The 18338-nt window shown below is 40.1% G+C and overlaps 1 protein-coding gene across 9 annotated transcripts in view; it reads left to right on the forward strand.

The window, feature by feature from the left end:
* The first annotated feature begins 34 nt into the window (after positions 1-34).
* TRIP12 (thyroid hormone receptor interactor 12) overlaps positions 35-18338 on the forward strand; it is a 79738-nt gene continuing 61434 nt past the window's right edge. For 5 of the 9 annotated variants that reach the window (XM_064666411.1, XM_064666416.1, XM_064666418.1 and 2 more), the window contains exon 1: positions 35-164. The gene's annotated coding sequence lies outside the window, so the exon portion shown is untranslated. Of the gene's footprint in view, positions 165-353; positions 403-6555; positions 6577-8660; positions 8720-18338 lie in introns of those variants that run through there. The other 4 variants (XM_064666417.1, XM_064666415.1, XM_064666414.1 and 1 more) reach the window with 4 other exon arrangements.

The raw sequence follows: 18338 nt of genomic DNA on the forward strand, positions 1-18338 counted from the left end.
CGGCCTCCCCCTCGCGCCGCTGGAAGGGGTTCGGCGGCGGAGGCGGCGGACGAGGCGCCGCTCGGTGCTGCGGCTTCAGCTGATAATTGAAGGGAAGCGAGGCGGCTGCTGCCGGGAGGAGGGAGGCACGGAGCGTCTGCGGAGGCCGCACCGGGACAAACTAGGTACCCGGGGCCCCGCCGCTCGGTCAGGGGGCGCCGCGGGGGCGGGCGCGGGGCGGTGGGGCGCTCGCTGGGCCCCTCGGCAGCCTCCGGGCAGGGCCTGTTGTGTCATCCCCGGCATTAGCCGAGCTGCCCTTCCTGGCGGCCCGGGGCAGGGGGAGGGGAGCGGCGCCATCCCGGAGCATTGTTGCAGATGGGGGGGGGAGCGAGGGGGAGCTGGGAACGACACGGCGCCGCGCTGGTGAGTGTGTGTGGGGCGGCCCGGAGGGGGGAGTGGGGCCCTCGCCGCCGAGGGAAGGGGTGGAAACGCAGCTGACAAAATGGCCAGGCAGTGCCCGGGCCCGCTGCGGGGACAGCCCTCGCCCCTCGGCTCTCCCGGGCCGCCCGGCGGGGGGGGGCAGCGCAGCCGCCCCTCCGCGGGCCTTGTGTGGCTGCCGATACAAAAGGGCAGTGTCAGTGTTGACACTGCCGTGCCGATTTCGATGCCCTTCCCCGTCTTCCTTCCCCCACTCCGCTGGGCCCCCTTTCCCCCAATGGCCCTTCCTCCCCCCCCCCCCCTTTTTATTTTTTCCCCTAAAGGAGCTATCGAATATCTTAAAGGAAAAAACAGCAATTCCTCTTTCTTTCGTCCCTGCCCGGCTCGATAAAAATGCCAAATAATCGGCCGACGTCCATATTTCACAAGGTTTTTTTGGGGGGAGGAAGAAGGTGGGCAGAGAACAGAGGCGCCCGCGGGGTCGGAGCCCCAGGGCTGGCTGCCCACGAGGGGGGTTATTTTCGCAGCCAAATGTTTTAGGCGATGTTTTTCTTGTTTTCAGTCGAGAAGCAAGTTGCCTGGTCCTTGGCGTTTGCTTGCATAATGCGTCGTACTTGGAGGCTGATCAAACGCTGGGTTCTGCCTTTCCTGCCTGGCTCTTCCTCCTTCCCCTTTCCCGGGGGGCTGGGCAGGGGGACAGGTTGTGGGGTGCTGGTGGCAGGGGAGGGGCCCGGCGGTGCCCCCGGGATCCGGGGCTGGGAGAGGATCCGAGGCCAGGGCTCTCGACAGACCTGCAGGCCCGTCTTCCTGTGTCCAACTTTTTTATTGTTCCCCCTTCCCCTTTCCGAGTGCACGGGCTCTCCGGCGGCCGGGGCTTCGCACGGCTCGGCGGTCCCGAAGTCTAGACGGGCAACCGGAAAATAATAGGGGAAAGAATGGAAAGTTATGTCAAGGGCTTTGAGGGAAAAACATCGACGTATCGAACAAAGGTCCTGCCTGTGTTGGGGAGAGAGGCCTGCATGTGAGGCCTGATTGTGTCGCATTTACACACGGGGAAGAAATGAGTGCTTGGTACTGGCCTAAATTTATTCTGTAAGTCTGGCGTGCAACTTAAGAACGTTTTTAGAGAGTGTGCAGTTTGTTTTGGGAGTGTTTTTATTATGTGGAGCAATCCAATAATAATTTTTATTTGGAATACTTTTTTTTCCCCCAAAAAAGACTGTTCAATTTTTTTTTTTTATTTCCTGCCTTGTTCAGCAGAAATAATATTGATACAGAGCTTCTAACAGTGTAACGCAGAACTTTGCTCAAACAGGGTAACTTTCACAGTTAATGTATTGTGTGTATTATGAATATTGAGCTTCCTGGTGCTTTAAAGGTTGTCAGAAAGAGGAGTTAAGTAGTTGCCACCTGATAAATTTGAATTACATCTATGATAATGAGAAAGAAGAGGAATTCTGAACACTTAAATTAATTTTACAGGATTTTCTTAGGGATGCTGTCACTGTGGATGTACTTTTGTAAAACTTTAAAAGCTAACAAGCGTTGCTGTGATTACTTCTGTTTATCTCTTGTATAGTCTTTTCTTTCCAGTTCTTTCTCTTCTCTCCCACTCCTAAGACTAGAGTTCTAATTGTACAGTGTTGGTTTTTTTTTTTTGTATTTGATTTCTGCAATTGCTGTGATTTATTAAGTTTTTCATTAAACTAAAAGTTTTTGAACATTTTATTTTACATACATATATAAAAATGTGCATAATGGACATGAAAGCAGTGCTTGAAAAATAACTGTATAGCTTTCTATTGTTTGGTAGCCTGTTTAATAAATATTGATAGGAATTGAACGTATTTATGAAAATATTAGTATTCCAGTTTTTGCAGCTGATATCAATATTATGTTTAAGTTTAAAAAGTGTTCTGATGAGTAAATTCTGTAAATAATACTTCAAGTTTCCAGAAATATATGTTTTTAACTGGTAATAGTTTCTATATTTGTAAAATGCAGCTGATTGTGAATGGCCCAGTTCTGCATATATACTCATTTTGGTCTTAAATGGAAAGGTATTTTTAGGTTTTTATTGTTTGGTGTATTCTATTGTGTTAGAAATATAGGTAATCAGATTTTTTTCCCCATTCCTAGGGTATTTCTGCCAAAAATGTGAGTAGTAAACTTGAATTAACAGCTTTTAAGTCTTCAGTGTCCAGATGGTTCCATAGGTAGTAACATAAACATTTCTTATCTGTTAGTAGAAAAACTGTAGGTCACCCACAGTGTGACATTTCTACTTATTAATATAGCAGAACTGCTTTAGTAGGAGGGCTGACCTGTTGAGTGAAGATTATGAAAATGGAGTCTTTTGATGTCTTGCAAAAGTTCATCAGGCCAGAGTGACCATTAGGGAATCAACCTGCATCTTCCCAGTAAATGAATAATCAGAACTGTCATTCCCAATCAGGAATCATGCACAGTTTTTTTTAATTTTCCTTTTTTATATTGGGTTTTAACAGTTTGTTTTCAAAACTGGAATGTAAATATTACAGAAAAAAAATTGTAATGAGAACTTGTACTTATAACATCATTCCTAAATTTGAGGCCTACAGCTGTAGGCAACAAGGACACTATTTCTCCTGCAGAAGTGTAGTAAAAACAAGGTATTTGGTTTTAATGCCATGAATGGAGACATGATGAGTTTTTGTGGGGGTCCTTCTCCATTGATAAGTACAGGTATTTACTCCATGACAGTCCAGAAACATAACCTGACTAAGTTCCTTTTGTTTCTGAGTAATGAAGCTGAAGCATAAGTAGGAAAGTTACTGTTTGACTAAACTACATGTTTGTACTTAATTTGCAGCGTAAGTGAATCTCAGAACTGTCTGTGTTAATCTTATATTTATAGGCCATGCTATATTTTCTAACAAGCTAATTAGTAAGCAGCATGTAGAACACTTCTGATCATGAGTCTGTCTTTTGTCACACTGAAGCTAAATTATTGTGACAAAGTATAATCAAATCCCAAAGTTGTACACCCTGGTGTACTACTGCATTGTCAAAAGCATAACCCATCTCCTGTTGGCCTGATGAGCAGTGTCCTGTTCATCACCTGTCAAATTAGTAACCCTCCCTGTAAAGGACTTTGTGGGCTCTGACACTCTTCATCAAGCTGTCACTGCCCCATTCATTACTGACTCTGAAGATAGGAGTACATCCCTGTTGTTTGGGCTTTTTTTTTTTTTTTTTTTTTAAGAGTAGCAGATTACTTTTAGGTCAGTAGGTTTATTTTTCTGAAGAAGTAATACTTACTTTGAATTTGCTCATAATATTTTAATCTATATATAGTATCCTAACAGATTCATGGCAGTATATGAAGCAACCTCTTCCCGAGTGTTTTCATAGCTCACTTTTAACTTGGGGTGTGAGGTTGATAACAGCAAAACAAAGCCACATTAACTCTTTTTTTTCCTCCTGATGCATTTTTTTCCAATTTACATGAAATGAAGTGCCTTTCGAGGAGCAAAACTATTTTCAGACTTCACACTGGTGATCAGTAATGACAAAAATGCTTGTATGTAGCTGCTTGTTTCAGGATGTCTTTTTTTTTAACAAAATGCTGAATTCGTGCTTTAAAGTTAATAAGTCTTCCATAAACAAAGACATTCTAGCTACATGTCAAGTGTCCAGTCTGTGTGACAGGCAGGGCTAAGTCAACTGGCTTCTCCACTGCCTGCTTTCAGATACCAGCAATGGTTGCTTTTTTTCAGAGTTTAGTTTTGAGGAGCAATTGTCCTCCTAATCCTGCCATCAAGTTGGTAGAATCTGACTGTGTAAATATGCAGTCATGTTCTCCTTCAGTTCTGTCTGGCAGCCGAGGTTGGAGCACTCAGAACCAATCTGTTTGCTCTCACTGTCTAGAATAAGGCTCCTCTTGCAATGTACTGACTGTTGCCAGTCTTACTGGACTCGTGAGTGTGCTCAGTGCAAATATGGCAGGAAACTGCCATGTAAGAGCAGTAGAGAGACAACTCTGGGAGTGAAGGCTTTTATGTAGGAAAAATGCAAGAGTTAGGTGTATAATAAAAAAATTAATCATGATGATCTAATACTGGACTTTATATTGAAGGTGCAGTTGTCATGCATGAACAATGGTGTTCAAGCCATAGTTGCCCTCATTTGCTCCAGAAAAGCTTCTCTTGTCAAGATTCATGTAGTAAGCCAGTTTGGAAAGGACTTTGAAAGTTACTTGGCCCTTCTCCCATTTAACTTTATCTACCCTTGAATAAAGTTTGTCATTGATCACAACTGATAAAAAGAGCTCCATTTTCTTGAGTGAGAAAGGGAAAATCCCAACAAACCTACAAAGGTATGTGTGGAGAAGAAACTGGAAGGATTCTGCAGTTGTGTGGTAATACAGTGCTGGCTCATGGAGCAGGGGCAAATCCCATTTTCTCAGTGTTTTCTGAATGGTTTGCTTTGATAGTGTCCACAATGAAGTGCACGTACTGAACTGCAAAGATCTGACCTTCATAAAAGGTATGAAAGGGTCTGAGTCATCCTCTGGAATGTGAACCTTGAGTTGTAGGGAGCAATTTGGTGTTTCAAAATGGAAGCTGAGGTCCCTGGTACTTGTTGAACAAGAAGGGTGTTTTAAGATCTGAAAGGCAGGGTATATTTTATGTCAGAGCAACTTGTTACTGACAACTTTTGTTCTAGTGCGTGACATCCAAATACATACACTTATTGTAAAGAAGGGCAAATATTTGCTAGACTTTTGTAAAGATGGAAATATGAAAGAATACAAACCTGTTATTTTTTGGTGTACATATGTTTTTTGAGAACAAAGGTGTTAAACTTTCAGAAGGCTGTCTAGTCCTGAGATAGGCATTAGACTCAATACCAGCAATGTGCACCTCCTTTAGATTTGGCTGTTTGAAGCATGGCTGATATCAATTGTTATTAGTGCAGAGCAGTAACTAATTTTTTACTTGGATTTTTCAGGAGTAGCTCTTAAAGGTAAAACTATTAGGAAAAATAAGTCTCTGACAAACTTGTGCCCCAAGATCCAGTCTTAAGCTATCTTTGTTTTAGAAAGCAAGTATGCTGTTTTGTTTTCCCTCATCTTTCTCCACGTCTGACTTCTGTCTACTTGCCTTACTTTGAGCTTGTTATGGTTTGTCTTATCGGCTCTGGGTGGGAGAAATTATCTCTGTACTGTGGGCTTTTATGTACTTGAAGTCTCTTCTGTACCTCTACTCTAGTCCAAGACTGCTTAGATGTAAAAGTAGAAGTACAGGTAAATAAACATGGCAATAAAAAATACACTCTTATGTAGTGTCTTCTGAGTTGAAAGCATGGGTTTTTTTGTAGGAGCAGGAGCAACATAAATGAGTTGAGGCACCAAAACGGGAAAGATGGAAACAATGCATGGTGACATTAGTGATGGTGGACTTCAACATCCCCCTTGCCTGCCTTCCCCCAGTCCTAAAGAAAAGAAAAAGCACACAACTGCATCCCTCCCACCTCTCAAGGGACTCAAATTAAATGTCCTTGATACTGGTATAATTATTAGTTGCATACTTTAACTCCTGAAGTTAGTGAGGAGAAGCTGTCTTTACATCATACTCCTTTGTGGAATATGTGGTAGATGTGTGTTTTTGGACAGGGTGATATTGTAAGATGTGGTTAAATCCCTTATGTGTTAAGATGTGTCAAATCCCTTATGTAATTAGCTTATTCAGTATAGAGAATGTCCTGTCCTGGAAAGTGTGTGCAAGGTAACTGAATCTTCTGATCACAGGTGAGATGTGGCTGTGCATTTAAAGAGAACTAATGAAAGTAACTGAAGGTGCATATTAACTGGCTGTATGCTGAATATTAAATTGGAATTCTGCCTTCCTTAGAGAGTGAGAGTTTTCTTCCTCTTTATTTTGAGGATATACTTCGTTAGTAATCAAGTTACTGACTGGGAACTGTAACCTCTCCTTAAAACTTCACTTGTTTTGAGCTTTGCAGTTGTTTCAGTCGTGATGGCTTGATGGACTCATCCACGGTATTGGGGTGAGGGGAAGGTGGGAAATCACTCACTTGAACAAGGACACGCAGGCATAGTCAAACTATAGGAATAAGCCTGAGTGAACAGCACCTGAGAAGAAGCTCCATGCCTAGGTAGGTAGGTAGGTTTCAGATCTTTAAATTAAATAACTGGAAAAAACACAATTTCAGCTGAATCTCATTTAGTGGAAGTGATGCAAGCTGCATAACTTTGGCAAACTTTAAGCCAGGATTCCCAGTGTTAAAAGTTGTGCTTTAGAGATCTTAAACTTTAAGCCAGGATTCCCGGTGTTAAAAGTTGTACTTTAGAGATCTTCTGCAGTCTATTCCACAGTATTTTTCATATTTATGTAATGACAGTGTGTGCTGCCATGTCTTATTGTGGTAGTATCCTGCCTGTTGTATATAGCAGATAACTTTCTACTATAAAATACTACTAATAAAAATTAAGAACTACATTATATCATAAGATTGTGGATAAAAGAAGTTAGTTTCATTCCCTTTCTGAGTTACAAGAAGCCTGGCAGAAGAACAAATATATTTCTTTGCCAAAAATAAGATAACTAATATGCGTTCTTCAAATTTCTTGTATGGCAGCTTTTAGTTGATACAGTTCTGCTGCATATTTGTAGACTTGCAACTGAGCATAGCAGTGTTTTATCCTGGACTCTTGACAGCCCCCTCAGAACTTTCACCAGCACTTCTTGGATTTGGAAGAAGCGTTTTAAGAGAAATGCTGTTGCACACCTCAGTCTGCATATTTAAATGCTTCATGGAGTGAGTGGAAACTGAGCTCTCTTCAGAGTAACTGAAGAGGAAAGATGAATTTTGTGAAATTTAGTATGTGAAGGAATGGTACCACTTATATGCCTTCTATTAATGTTGAAATACTCAAGCACTGTGGTCATGCTTTTTTTTTTTTAATAGCTTAGGAGTTCTCTACATGCTGTCTAAAGAGAACTGGAGTTGGAACAGAGTGGGCACTGAAGATTCCAACTTTACTGTGCTGTGTGCAGAAGAACTGAAGTGAGCTAGAACCTGAGAACTGTATATTTAGAAACTTGGGGTAAATAGAGATGTAGTGATGTTAATTTTTGAGAGTACACTTAAAAGTAAAGTCACCTGTGAGACTCCACTGGAGTGACAGGCAAAGTAATCTCAGTGTGTCACTTCCAAAATACAATGCAGTGGACACACTTGTTGCTGTACTTTATGGCTTCCAGAGGTTGCTTGGAATAAAGTATACTCCCTGGGTGCTTCAGGCTTTTTCATCTGTCACAGAGTTAGCCAAAAGCTGTTAAAACTATTCTTGTAACTTAAATAAAGCAGATTCCTATTAGTAACAGGTCAGTGGATAAACAATGTAGTTGTATTATCTAGTTTTTAAAACTCTTTGCTTTATGTATTTTATTCGAGTGAAATGTGAGGTTCTTTCAGATTGAGATCTCATACTTAGATGCCAACTATGATTCCTGCTGGTAACACCTGTAGTGTCACAAAAACACTTTGTCAACTCCCTCAGCCTGTTCTCAGCAGTCTGATTGTTGCTTGTTTGTGGGATCTGTTTTGTTGTTGCAGTTTCACATCCACTTGAAATTACTGGGAACCCTATTAGATCTCACCTGTACTATTAATGCAATTAATTTTATTTGTATTTTAATGGTGTTGGAGCATGTTAAAAACTTAATCAGAAGTAAGCCAAGTAGATTACTCTGCATCACAACATTGAGTAGTGTGTTTTAATCAAAGAGCTGTTCCCTTTCAACTAAGAAATGATTTCTTCCTTAGACTTTCAGATTTGCAATATTGTTTTCCTTCACCAAAATGATGTCATTCTATTTGGAAAGTCAGATCAGTATGATGGCAAATCAAAACCAGAGAGCAGGTGATATTACTAATTGATCTAATAGCAGAGTTCAAATAATATTTTGACTTGCTCTGTTCTGTAACCCATTCTGAAATATCAATTGTCTTGAACATTAGTAACTCAATTACAGAATTTCTCTGGTGCACTTTGATAGCATTCCTGTGTTTTTGTCTGCTGGTTCTACATGGAGCTCTGTGCAGCAAATCGAGGAGTTGGTTTGGTTTACAGAATATATTAACTCTGGCATATTCCCCCCCCTGCCCCCCCCCCCTCCACATGTGGCAGATATCAAACCTGAACATATGGGCACAGAGTGACACAGCAATTGAAGGATCAAGCTGGATAAACAACCTCTGCACAGACTAACCCTGTCCAAAAGTCTGGTATATGGTTTGTGGTTTTTTATTTTTAAATCCTAGAACTTGCTGCTTACTGCAATAAATTGCTTTGTGGAGGGCTGTCTTCTACCTCCCCTTCTCCTTCCCAGGAGAAGGTGTGGGAACAAGTTCTCTTTCCTCAGTCATAGCAGAGTTTCAGTGGTAGGTCCCATGGGACAAGAAGGACAAGAAAAACTTTGCAGATTGCAGATAATATAGGTTTGCTTCTTTGCAGTGTCTTTGACTTCTTATACCTTCTGAGAAAGAATGGGTGTTGTGATGACAAGAATGGTGTTCCAGTTACTTCCTTAGCAAAAAGATCAAAGTGGGGGAACAAGCTTTTTCTAGGAACTGAGCCTTTAAAGAGATTTTTCTGCCCAAATGTCTCAGTCCTGAGCAACATCTCTCTGCCTTGAAGAACAACAGAACTTGTTATTTGTCAGTTGTCTGTAAGGACAATGAAGACTCTCCAGGAGCTTAATAAGAGATCTTGTAATGTCAAAATGATCTAATGCTAATGTTGTTGATCTATCACTTAGCTGCTTTTTAGATGGCTGAGAGTTAGATTTAAGTGCATGCATTGGTTGTTTTTTCATACTTGCTTTTTTAATTCTTCTTTCCTCCTGGGATATTCTTTCAGCATGTCATTTCTCAAAATATAGGGTCATCTAATTTCCAGCCCTAAGGTTTCTCATAACTCTTTGCCTGCTAACTGTATCAATACACTCCTCTCTTTCTAAGTTATTTTCTTCTGTTGTTGTTTTACCCTTGGCACTTAAAAAAAGCATTTACAACCTTGTTGCCAGGCTAAATAATACAGGCTTTATTAGTTAACTCCTCTAAGAGCACTCTTCTGTTTTTTGGTTGAAATTCATGTCTCTTGACCAAGGCCAGCTGGGATGGGATAGAGTACTCCAGATAACCACCTTTTTTTTTTTTTGCGAAAGCACTGAGCATTCTTGGTTACTCTGTAATGGTGTATATACATAAGCCTTGGTGCCTCTTTCACACTTCACCTCTTCCATTCCCCTCCAGTACCACTCTGGGAGGAACTGGAACATGTAGTCACTAATGCTTTTGTCTACTGACACGGGCTTGGCTTATAGCAACACTTTCTGGGTTCAGTTCTGAAGCACAGCATCTCCATATTGATTGGTATTATTACTTCATAGCATTGGTAGTGTCTCATGAGAATAATTACTGTTCCAAACTTTTGATTCATACTTACTGTTTTGGGGGAGGGACAGAGGAGAGGAAAGGGAACTTGAAAGTTTTGGTAGTTTGGAAAAAAAGGGTAGTTTTGAGGGAACAGATCTGTTTAGATAATCATATCACCTGGGGAGTTAAGTGGAAATAAGCAAGGCTGTAACAATAATAAAGATTTCATCTTATTTCATAGTTTCCTTCTATGTGTAATAGTCTTCCATCATTACAAATACTTTCTGTTAAACTCATAAATAATGCATTCTATTTGGATGTTACTTAACAGCAGTTGGTTGTTTGAATAGTTTTGGGTTTAACAAAACCGAAATAAAATAATGAATGACCTCTCTTCTGTGAGCCTGGAAATAGTAGCAAGTGTTCTGAGTTCTGCTGTCAAAAAAAAAAAATCTTTTGCTTCTGGAGACTACTGATGTTATTACTGAACTAGGATTTCAAGATGTAATATCATTAAAGTTAAACATTACTGCCTGCCTTCAAGTGTTACAAATGTTTAAGCACCCATGGCTTACAGAGACACTCATTTTCAGCTGTTTTTCTCAATGTTGAGCCTTTGAACATTCAGAGTAGCTGTGAATATTTTAAGTCCTTCCATCGTTCAGACATAACTGTACTTTAGCCAAAAATATTCTTGCTCCAGTGTGTTTGCTGCAACACAGCTTTGAAACTGGTGGGGTGGAAGCTGTGGTCCTCATCAAAGAGTGCTTGTACTCTGCTCAACTCTGCTTCAGTGGCAGTGTCTATCTACATACCTTCAGAGAGGAAACAAGTACCATTGCGTGGCATTACTGACATAGGGAAGGAAGGCTGTCCTGGGAAAAGTACCTGAAAAAAAACAGGCTTGCTTTCTTAGGAAAGGAGGGAAATACTCCTGGAAATCCTGTCAACACTAAGGGGACGTCTTTTTAAGTAGTGATTTTATTTGTTTGTTTTTTTAAAGTGAAGGGATAATTCTTCCTTATTGTATTTTTGTGTCACTTTAGATTGGAGAACTTAAAATGCCAGCTGAAGGCTAACAGGAGGAGAAAAATTAAGGTGCAAAAGTATGTGTAAGTTTTCATACCACTGACTCCCATTGTCATAAATATTATAGCTGTACCATGAAAGTTAGTTGCTCCCATGGGGATCTCTGTTCATGTCCCTTAAGGGAGGGCATTCTAAACATGTTAACCTGCCATGCCTAAACCTTGAACAACTGAGGTAGGGAATTCAAGGATCCAGAGTTTTGTGCCCATGGACTCACGAGTGCTGCTGGGAGATCACTGGGTGTGACAAGTAGAGGAGATGCAAATTGCTGTATTTCTTCTGATTCTCACGTAGCTTGTGTGAGACATTGCTGAGTTGGGGCTTGTAAGTCCCTATCTTTGCTTTCTGTGTGTTACCTGGCTTGTTGAAAAGCTCCTTCAGAGGGGTTTGGGCGCTCTGTTGTCAGTATCAAAAGCAGGAAGTGACTGGTGCAAGCCCAGACCTGTGGCAGCCAGAAGCAGAAACTTAACCTATTGTAGAATATAGTGATTTAAACATCTGAGTTTAACTTAGATATGTCCAAAATCAAGATAGTTTGTTACTACTTAATAGTATTCTAGGTTATTGCAACAAACTGGAGTTGCATCTACTCTTGGTGTGTGTTTGCTGCATTGTTGGGAGGGTTGGTGGCCCAGCTTTGAGGCGGAAGAACTTGAAAATACAAATTTGTGATGGCTATCATCTAAGCTGCTTTGTTCTTTGTGCTTGCATAGACTGGAGCAGTGTTTGTGGTGGGACAGGGAGCTGCTGTAATTTCAGGTTGCTTCAGCAGAATTTGAAAAGTTTTACTTGTGACAACTTGTGATAGATCAAAGTAGCAGGTTTTAAATTGTCTGTATCAACTTGTACAGATGCAGTCTGTATATTGGACCAAATCCTTAAGTTTCACGTGCTGATTTTTAACATGAAGATGGTCTGCACAGGCATAGGAATGACACTAATGATTGTACTCTGTCCCTGTACCCTCTGAGCTATTTGTGTAAGGGAAGGGGTATGAAATGATGACGTTTGGATATTTATTTGGATAAATATATGTAATAGTTAGAGACTGCCTTCTGCTTAGTACACAGGACTTTCACGTAGGTTTGGATTAGAGGAATTAACTTCCTAATTTATCTAGATGACCACACTCACTAGGAGTCTCCCAGGAAGTGTAGTTGGGATTTTTGGCTTCCATCAGTACCTGGTACTCTTTGGAAGATACAGTGGAGCTCAGCTGAGAAACTGCATAGTGCAGACTGAGAGCTCTAATGCCTTCAAGTCTGGCCTGCTTGTTTTCTCTCCTTTGTCTCTACTGTAACTTCAGTAGTAAGTTAAACCTTGAATGAAAATTATAAGGAAGTGTAATCACTACTAAGCTTAGGAGTTAAAAAAAATACAGGTGTGTTTGGCTCAGAATGTCTGTCATACTTGAATATATAAAAATGTTTATGCTGTCATTTTTTAAAAAAAGTATCCATTATAAAGCACAGATTGCAGTACAACATTTGAAGTGTTTTTCTTAAAAATTAAAAAAGGATACCTGAAACTTCCAGGCTGTTATCATGCAGCTGTTTAATGTAATAAATATTGCCATGTTAATAATATGCCTATGGCATATGCTGTTCTTGATATATGAAGAAAACAACACCAGACTGCTGATTTGAAATTCAATGTTAGATGCTTTATGCCCTCCACTTTCTAACTTGTTAAAATAGACATTTAATAGAAAATAGTTGAAACTATTTCTTAGTAGGTAACTGCAAGTTTGGTGAGCAGTGTTCTCATCAACTTTCAGTTCTGTGGAAGAAGAAACATTGCACAGATCAGGCTGTTTTCAGATTGCAGTACACAGTATCTGTGTCCCAAAATTGTTCTGCCAGGAGAGCCTTTAAATACAAATTAAACATACAAATAAAATTTGAAAAGCTTAGAAAAAAGAGCCAAAGTTAGTGCAATTAATTTGGCAACTTTAGTAGCTATTGGGAGTTGGAGGTGCTAGGAAATAGTTTATGTGAGAAAAGATATTTCAAGACTTGACATGGGGAATTAGAGGTAGTAAAGATACTGGTATTAGTAGAACATTTCTTTGTGCATTAATCATGTGTTGGATGGGGATGTGCATGTTCCTAGTGGAGTATCTTTAATTAACAAAGCAGATATAGGACTAAGAGGCTGCAGCCTTTATGAAATACCTACATTTTATATTTGCTATGATAACATACTGTGCTGAGGGGCAGGAAGGAAGAAACTGCTCACTTCTGGGCCTACAGGTATTTTCCCCTCTACGAGCCTGTCTACTTCATATTCTTTCTTTTATCTTTCCTTGAAGTCTCTCCATTCTCTGTGTGTTTTTTACTCAAATGCTGTAAAGAGAATTATTCTGCCTTGCACTGTGATGAAGGTGCCCTCTCCAGTTAGATATCCTTTTGTTTGTCTTCCTTACTAGTGCATTTTATTAAATGGCTTATAATAAATAGTAAAGAGTATGATGGGGAGTAGTTCTGGAGTGTCTTGTGGATATTTTTTAAAGGAAAAAAAAAAACAACCCACAAAAATAAACCAGAAAGACAAGAAATCTTGCATAGGCGTTAAGTGAACTTTGCTTCCAATTCAGTGTCATATTAACAGTATGGGATTATTTTCATGTTTGCAAAAATGTCTTTTAGGAGTGTAGCAAGATGGATGCATGGCTTTGCTCCAACGTGTTCTATCATTGATGTACTTGGGAGAAACACTGTCTTCCTTTCCTCTCTTTCTTGCCATATTCTCTTTCAATCCCAGACAGGGCCAGAATTGGTGTGTTGTTTGGGGGCAATAGGTTGTAGGTTTACTTGTAAGGCATAGTTAAACATTAGTGTAGGATGAAAGGTCACCTGTATTGGAGACAACTCTTGAGTATTCTGATTGGGTCACAGCAAATTGCAAGAGCAAAGGCTTATCAAATCAGCTATTGTAATATCTAGTTCTTAAATAATCATTTTGCTCAAGCTACAGAAAGCTTACACCTCTGCTTATTCCAAATATGTTGGAGCTGTGGAGAAACTGTGTTCTTCTCCTGTGTATTCTATATCACTCTGTGAATCCTTACAGTACATCAGAGCAGCAGTTTAGCTGAAGATAACAAAAGACATTGAAGAGATTTAGGCAGCATCTCTTGGGTGATTGACTGTTCACAAGGAATTCAGGCTTTGCCGAACCTGGCCATGCTATGACCCTAGGAAAAATACCTCATTACTGTCTTGTTAATCTAGTGAACTGTAGCATATGGGCGTAGTTACCTTTGTTGCTTGTGCAAGGAAAGTGTGTGGGCAGCCTGGGAAAGATGAGGTAAAAATCATTGCTGAGGTAAAGCAGAAAAACAGCCTGGTGGTACTTGCACTTATGGGAAGGAAGCGAGGAATTTGTAGCACTTTTTTTTGTCTGTATCAAGATTCAGTGATGGTGAGTTCTTGTCTAGCTTGAAATTAAGACTAAGTCTGGCATCCTGCTAGAAAGCACTTGAAAGAGCTCTAATATAAGTTCAGCATCTTAACCTTCTGTATTCAGGTTCTTGAGATACTCATTTGCCTTTCCCATACTCTGTAATTTCCATGTGCAGTGCCTTGTTCCCACAAACTTGTTTTATTTTTTGAGTGCTGGAAAGGTGTGTATGTGTGGAGTGGAGTAGACACTTGTCAATAAAGTGTACCATAAAGTTGTTTAATTCTTTTATAAAGCTCTGCCTTTTGACAGCTTTTCCCATGACTCTGAAAGCTTGAACCTTCCTAAAATACAGTTATGGAAACTAATATTGTATGTTGTTCTGTGTAGTTAACATGAAAGAATAGCTCTGAGCACTGTAAAGTCATGATCCTGTCAATGATAGGATCAGCTTAAAGACAGCTTAATCCTTAGCATTTAACAGGTGTTTCTTGGGATGTGCCTTCCTTTTGTTCGTCTTTACACAGAACTTCTGTTTCTCTATACAGCTGTTTGATAGGTAGTTCAGTTCATGATTTCATACAAGGTAAATGTCTTTAATTGTGCCTGGGTCAGTGATTTGGTATGTGTATTGGAGCTTGCTCTTAATTACATCACTGTAAGGTCTAATGTAAATGCATACATTTTTTTTTTGGTGGAGGAAAAGCTTCCGTGGCACATAATTCCAAGATGCCACTGCTTTGAGCACTGCCCAGTTTAGAAAACATAAATGTGTTTCAATCCCTTTGTTTGTTGTTGCAGTATTCTTGTGAGAGCTAAAGATCCATATGCAGATCCAGTGCTGAGGAAGCCGGAAACTTAACCTGTTTTAATTGGGTTTCTTCCTCAACAACTACAATTACACCATTTTCCAGATTGTATCATGTGGTGTAGGAATCTTGGTATGCATTGGGCCTATGAATTGTTTTGTGTAGCATTTGGATAGAAGTCTTTGTTTGACAGGATGGCAAAACCTGCTTAAGACAGGAAAGGAGGCCTCAGGAGACATCATCCTGAGTCAGTGCTAAGTGTCAGTGAGTAAAAAAACTGAAGGAAAACTGCGGAAAGCCTCCTGATTTGTCTAAAACTTGTCTAAATTATATTTTGAAGATGCAAAAACCTGAGACATGTTCTAGGTGAGCAGAGAACAGATGAGTACTCACCCTTCTACCTGCCCTTGGAAACATAAATTATTTTTTTGAAATTGTTTTTATTTTTAAAGTGTTTCTCCTTAAGACATGCTAGTGTGAGCGAACAGGCTTCTCAACTTTTGATATTTCTATGTGTAGACCAGTTTAAAGCTGAAGCTGGATATGATCAAAATGAAGACCCAGTCTCCTCCCTCTTTACCTTGTTTTCAAGGTAGATCTACATAATGCTCTTAGACCTGTAATCTTGGCTTTATCTGTGGTGCACTTCTCTAATCTGCATGTACAAGTCAACTGTTTTTTGTTTCTTCTTCCAGCACTAATTTCTGTGAGATCTGGTCCCTGAATTCCTTCAGTTTAGGGGCTAATTAAAGTTTTGCATTTTGTTTTGTTTGACTCCCTCCTTCTAGTTGCCTAGAAGATTGCAGAGATCATCTTGTGTTAATTTAGACTGTGGGTGACCAAACTATGTTTTACTAGCCACTGAGCTCACTAGGTCTCTCTGTAATTTAAGACAGCTTGGCAAAAGTTGATTAGGAACTTGGCAGGGCTCAGGCAACCTGCCATGCTGCAGCTTGGGGCTTGTATTGTCTAACAGGCTCTGCAGGTAGGACATGGCTTTGTACCATATCAGTATTTGTCTTGTGCTATTGCACTTGGTTTTGCTTAAGGGCTGTGTGTGCCAGATGCAGGTGAATGGCAAACTGCAAATAAGGCACCATCTGGTCTATGGCATTAGAATACAGAAGAGGTTTGGTGTTTTAGCAGGAGGTTCTGCATTCAGACTCATAATGTTGAAGTAAATAGAACTATGCAGCTCGAAGGCAGCTGGGTATTAAGTACTGGGCAGGGCAGATTGGAAGTCAGTGATGATTTTGGGTACTTGGTTTACTTACATGACAGTAGTGAAACCAAGCTTCTAAACTGAAATTTGCACTAATCATTCAGCTGATTTTTTTTTTTTTTTCCCCACTGGTAATAAATACCCCCTGTCCCAACTTTGCTGCAGCTGTTTACTTGGTCTTAGCTTGACCACCTGCCTTGTAGTTTTCTTCTCCTCTGGCAGTGTCACTAATCTGTTCTTCATGAAGGATTCTGTGCTTTTAATTCACGTCTCACAGAAGGTAAAAGCTCCTCATTCAAATTCATTCCTGTCTTCTGAAGAGAATCTTCTCCTTCATTCTTGCCAGGCAGTGTGGTTTTTTATAATGTTAGTGAAAGGTTAAGCCACAATACAGATACTGACTTCTGGCTTCTACTAAACAAGGAGGATGGATAAGCTGAAAGTGAAGGTCAGATAAGATTTTACTTTTATTTATTGTGATGGTTTTTATTGAGAGTCTGCAAGAAATGAATTCACATCAATTCACTCCGGGTACAAACAGCAGAGTTTTGGTCAGAATTTGGCTGCTGGAAAATATGTTCTTTTTCATTGGAGAGATATGCTTTTGTTTAATTTTAAAAAGGAAAAGAACTGGTATTTCCATTGCTGCTAACAAGCTGGAACCACACCTGTTTGAGCACCAGGTAGCAGAATTGCATACTGAGGCTCTCCTAGTGTAAATGTTGCTGTCTCGCAGCTTGTTAGGAACAGTAGTTTTAAAGTTCCTGTAGAGGTGAAGTCAAGCTCTTGATGTAGAATCTGATTTGGCAGAGAAATTTCACTCTGTGACACAAGTGTACAGCAGAACAAACTTAGAATGTGCATTTGTTCCTCACTTTTCCTTCCTTTCCCATTGTTGTGCTAAAATGAAAAAGACCTGTCAGCAAAGAGATGAAACCTGGTTCATTATTTTGCAGGGAACATTTGCTGTGTTTGTGTGTTCTCCATGTGGTGTGACAATCAGTTGTGTTACTGACATGGCTCGGATACCTCTGGGCTGCTGCTGAAGCTGAGCTGTCTCTGGTTGCCTTGCAGCTATCCTGATCAGGCTGGTCTTTTACTGAATATGGATTGATTCAGAAGTTTCTGGGTTCTTATGCTTTTGATGATCTTTATATTTGTGCATAGAAAAAAAATTAACTGCTGCAGAGTTGACTGAATTATGCAACAGAACTTAATATGTAGCTGACTAAAAAACTAACATGAAATAGAACACTGAATTCAGGCTGAGAAACTACAGGTGTTGTAAATGTGAAAATATTTTCCTGAAGTGTTGAGTCCTGGCCCTCTGCCACTGAGAGAGCATTCTGAATCTTCCTTCATTAATGAATTCAAGTCAAACCATACACTGGGGGAAAGCTTACAGTGAATTAGTTTGGACATGTTACAAATGGTGACATGGAAGGGTAACAAACGTGGCTTATTTGGAGAAGAACAACTTAATTATTTGAATTTTTTTTACAAGGGCAAATTCTTTGGAAAAAGTCATGAATAAATGTTCTAAGAGATTATTTTTATAATTGACTCCATTACTGATATACTCAAACCCAAGAGGAATAGTTGCTGTTGACAACGCTTTTAATACACAGTGCAAAACTATAGAGAAGCAAGAGAAAAAATGAAATGCTTTCTATTTTTCCTAACTTCTCATTTGGATGAGGATCAAAGATCTGAATGACACTTGTGGTGTTTTGTGAACCAAAGTGCAGTCCAAAGAGTGACACAAATTGTAGTATTTATGTACTTGATGAACATAAGAGAAGCAAAGCAATGAGGTGGCAGAACTGAAGAGGGATGCCCTCAAGAGAGCATTATATTTGTTCCATGCAACTCCTTTGCTTTTTCTCCTCAAACTGCAGTACCTTCTGGTCTTCCAGAAGAAACGACTGTAGGAGATAAAGGCTTTCACTATC

The sequence above is a fragment of the Pseudopipra pipra genome, chromosome 10 (genome assembly GCF_036250125.1).
Source record: "Pseudopipra pipra isolate bDixPip1 chromosome 10, bDixPip1.hap1, whole genome shotgun sequence".
Classification (NCBI taxonomy): Eukaryota; Metazoa; Chordata; class Aves; order Passeriformes; family Pipridae; genus Pseudopipra; species Pseudopipra pipra.